A 4,694-nucleotide genomic window follows, 5' to 3' on the forward strand; every position below is an offset into this window, starting at 1 on the left:
AGGAAGGAAGGAAGGAAGGAAGGAAGGAAGGAAGGAAGGAAGGAAGGAAGGAAGGAAGGAAGGAAAAGAAAGAAAGGATATAAGTTAAGATTTGACATCTTTTATTAGAAAGATTTTATGAGATAAAGACATTATAATGATGGTATGGAAAAAAATCAAAGCCCAGGTCTTTCACTTGACAGGGAAAATAGTGGTTTAAAGGCCCACATAAACTGCTGCTAAATCAGAAAGCTCCTGTGCCCCCCATCAGCCCACAGTGCTTACATATAAACATCTAAGGAGTTTCTCATGGTTCACAGCACTGTGGTCAGTGTGTGTGTCAGAACCTAATATATAATAATGATCTGGTTAGCCAGATGTGAAGTACATGTCTAGAATCCCAGTACTAAGGAGGCTAAAGCAGGAGGATCTTGCATTCAAAACCAGCCTGGATTATATAACAAGAACTTATCTCAAAAAAAGAAAAAGATCTGTTTAGATGAGAAAATAGGAAACTATATTCAGAATATCGAGAATGTATTTACCCATATTCACAGCTCTTCTAATTCGAAATTATCCAAATCTAGTTTGAGAACACACTTCCTGCTGTATTTTGGAGACCACAACCGGTTTCTCTTGTTGTGCTACAGATTTTATTTTTTCTCTTTTCACAAAGTGTTGAGGATCCAGCCTCAGCACCTTCTGAATGATAGACAAATGCTCTACCACTAAGGCTGCAAGCCTGGCCCTGAACTACAGATCTCAAGGCCCCAAAGCCTTGCACCTCTTCCACACCAGTTCTCTCTTCATTTGGCATGGCAAGGAGATAAATCTGCTGTCTTACCTACTTTTTTAGGTGTCCAATTCACTACTATTCTATTGTTGTGCAATCAACCACCAAAGACGTTTTGCAAAACTGAAATTCTCTATCCATTAAACAACAGTATTTCCTGTGCCCAGCTCAGACCACATTTTCTTTATCCATCTGTGGACACTAGGGTTCTTTTCCCCTTTGACTATTATGATCATTACTGCTGTTACAAACACAAGTGAAAATATCTCTTCAGGATCTTGCTCTCAGTTCTTTCTGATGTATATACCCAGGCATTTTTGTATGCTGGAGCTCTTATATCGGGGAGGGGGGGATTCTTTTTTTTACAGCTGTAATAATAAATGTTTTACATTAAAACATTTTTCAGCCTTACAAGTTCATTTTTCTTATTTTGAAGCAAATTAAAACATTTTGCACACCCTGTGCTGGTGATTCACACCTGTAAGGAGACTAAGATCTGAGAAAGTTCAAAGCAAGCCTGGACAGAGAAAGCTTATCTCCAATTAATGAGCAATAAGTTAGAAGTGGAGATGTGTCTCAAATGGTAGAGTGCCAACCTTGCGTGAGAGTGAGAAGCCTGAGTTCAAGCCCCATAAAAAAAAAAAGAAAAGTTCTTCTTGTGTGGTCCAAGATCAGATTTTGAATTGAAGAATTTGTACCTAATGCTGTTTTCATTGGGTAGTGCTTTAGCTGCACCACTAATCCCCCAAAAATGTTCTTATATTTCAGAGATGAACACTGAAAAATGTACAAAAGACATGACAGAATATCTATAATTTGGCTTGAAATACTTTGGAGAAAGGGCTGGTGTTGTATGTAGTTCGGTGGTAGTGCTTGTCCGGCATGCACAAGGTTCTGGATTCAATTCTCAGCACCTAACAACAACTTTAGAAAAGTACAGATGAGGGACAGTGATAGAGGGGGTGAGACTGTACATGTGTAGAAGAGTCAAAACATGGACTAATATATGAGGTGACTAGTGTCTGATTTTGCTGGTGTTAAAAACAAGCAAACAACTGGACACAGGTGGCTCAAGCCTATAATCCTAGCTGCTCAGGAAGTTGAGATCTGAGGATTGCTTTTCGAAGCCAACCCGGGCAGGAAAGTCTGTAAGACTCTTTTTTTTTAATTAATTAATTTATTTATTGTCAATCATGGGGCTTGAACTCTGGGCCTGGGCGCTGTCCCTCAGCTCTTCAGCTCAAGGCTAATGCTCTACCGCTTGAGCCACAGAGCCATTTCTAGTTTTCTGGTGGTTAATTGGAGATAAGGGTCCCCCAGACTTTTCTTGCCCAGGCTGGTTTTGAACAGGATCCTCAGATCTCAGCCTCCTGTGTAGCTAGGATAACAGGTATGAGCTACTGGCGCCCAGCTTGTGAGACTCTTATGTCCAATAAACTACTCAGAAAAAGCCAGAAGTGAAGCTGTGACTCAAGTGGTAGCACTAGCCTTAAGCAAAAGAAGCTCAGGGTCAGCACCCATGCCAAGTTCAAGCCTCAGGACCAGCAAAAAAAAAAAAGCTAACAAACAGCAGGACACTGGTAGCTCACATCTGTAATCCTAGCTACTCAGGAGCTGAGATCTGAGGAGCAAAGTTCAAAGCCACCTCTAGGGAAGGAAAGTCCCAGGGTTGCGCCCCCACCATCCAATCTACCTGAAGAATGAATCATCCTCTGGGCCATCTCACGTTACCCCATGGATGCCCGTGCTACTCCCTGGTTCCAGGAAGCCTGTCCGTACCTTTGCCACAGCACTTCCAGCTCCCTTACTCCAGTGTTCCTGCTTGCCTTCCTACCAAGGCCATGGGGCCCAGTGCCACGTGCTTGCACTTGAGTGCCAGTAGGCATTGCACTGGTATTAGTATGAGAACAGAGGAACAACTCACTGCTGGTGGAAAGAATGGTAGGGGATAATGACACAATTAGGGTGCGATGCAATAATTGTGGGTGGTTAATGGTCAGATGGAATAGCAGCAAGGGAATGTTGGTAAATGAATTTAGAAGAGAGTAGACCTGGTTGGTAAGTGAATTTAGAAGCTAGAGATCCTGCTAAGATAGTGTATGGCTCACTCCGCTTTAGAGTGATGGCCTAAGTGCTTCCTCACCCTGCCCTACACCTGGGAGAACATCTAATCCAGTGTTCCCCTCTTGTGTCCTTTCCCTTCTTGGCTGGATGGGGAGGGGTCTGGGTAGGTATATAATCTCAGCTCTGATTTCCCTGCCCTATTGTGGCAGTAACTAAGGGTCATCTGATGCTCTGAGTCCTTGTCTCTGGCTCTTTTAATTTATTGTTTTGGCAGGGAGGCTGGGGGCAGTACAGAGGCTCATGCTGTGTAAGCAGGGGTTCTCACACCTCTAGGGGAGCCTTCTTTGTGATGTCCCTATAGCATTTCTAAATGAACATTTTTTGGGGGGGTCCAGTTGTGGGGCCTGAACTCTGGGCCTGGGCACTGTCCCTCAGCTCTTCAGCTCAAGGCTAGCGCTCTACCACTTGAGCCACAGTGCTACTTCCGGCTTTTTTTTTTTTTGCTTATGTGGTGCTGAGGAATCGAATCCAGGGTCTCATGCATGCAAAGCAAGCACTCTACCACTGAGCCACCTTCCCAGACCTCTAAATGAAAATTTTAATGTACAAAAATACAGGCTCCCATATAAGCCCTATCCAGACTCTAAAATCATTAACTCCTGGGACATTTGTCACCTCATATATTAGTCCATGTTTTGACCCTTTACATATGTACAGTCTCACCCCCTCTATCACTCTCCCTCATCTGTACTTTTCTAAAGTTGTTGTTAGGTGCTGAGAATTGAATCCAGAACCTTGTGCATGCTGGACAAGCACTACCACCGAACTACATACAACACCAGCCCTTTTTCCAAAGTATTTCAAGCTAAATTACAGATATTCTATCATGTCTTTTGTATATTAGTCAGTGTTCATCTCTGAAATGTAAGAACATTTTGGGGGGGTTGATGGTGTGGCTAACGCATTACCCAATGAAAACAGCATTAGGTACAAATTCTTCAATTCAAAATCTGATCTTGGACTAAAAAAAAAAAAAAGAACGTGGGTTTTTGTTTTGTTTTGTTTTTACTTAACACAATGCCATGCCTAACAAAATTAACAATTCCATGGAATTGTTCTACCACTAATAGTTTCTGAATGTCTTTTGCAATGATTTGCTGGTTTGAGTCAGGATCCAAACAAGGTCATACACATGTGTATGCACATGCGTGCACACGCGCACACACACACACACACACACACACACACACCAGGTTAAATATTCTCATCAAAAGAAGTTTCCCTCTCTCCATTATACATTATACACACCATTGATTTGTTGAGTAAATGTGGTCCTATAGGAAGTCTTGTGTTTGCAATTGGTTTTCTTTCTTCTTTTAATGCTACTTACCTTTTCTTTCAGATGGCTTAGTACATACAATAAGCAAATGGGATTTTCTTTTTTCTTTCTACCATTTTTCTTTTTTGTTCAGGTAGAGCAGAGAACTCTTTGTAGATGGTACTATATACTTCTACTGACTCCAATCCAAGGTCTGGGGACATAGATTAATAATAGAGTGTTTGCATAGCAAATGTAAGGCCCTGAGTTCAAACCCCAGTATAGACAAGAAAATGAGCTGCATACTATCCAGAGGTAATAAGGTCTAGTCTTCCCATGCTTAATGATGGCCACCAGCCAGTGGGATTCAAGTGCGACAGCCTGACCCTTCCATAAGCTAGTTCTCCCAGAAGGAAGTCTCAAAAACTTTCCTGCCTCCAGCCAAGATCCTCCAGATCTCAGCCTCCCAAGTAACTAAGATTACAAGCATGAGCCAAAGGCATTGGGCTATACAAGCAGCAATTTCTTTTTTTTTTTTTT

General features: G+C 42.1%; 1 protein-coding gene across 1 annotated transcript in view; it reads right to left on the bottom strand.

Moving 5' to 3' along the window:
- The window catches only part of Aqp7 (aquaporin 7), a 26,036-nt gene extending 21,684 nt beyond the window's left edge, over positions 1-4,352 (bottom strand). Inside the window, exon 1 of the mRNA XM_013026562.1 lies at positions 4,227-4,352. The gene's annotated coding sequence lies outside the window, so the exon portion shown is untranslated. The remainder of the gene's footprint in view (positions 1-4,226) is intronic.
- Between the last annotated feature and the right edge of the window lie 342 nt (positions 4,353-4,694).

This window comes from Dipodomys ordii, unplaced genomic scaffold (assembly GCF_000151885.1).
Source record: "Dipodomys ordii isolate 6190 unplaced genomic scaffold, Dord_2.0 Scaffold95, whole genome shotgun sequence".
Lineage (NCBI taxonomy): Eukaryota > Metazoa > Chordata > Mammalia > Rodentia > Heteromyidae > Dipodomys > Dipodomys ordii.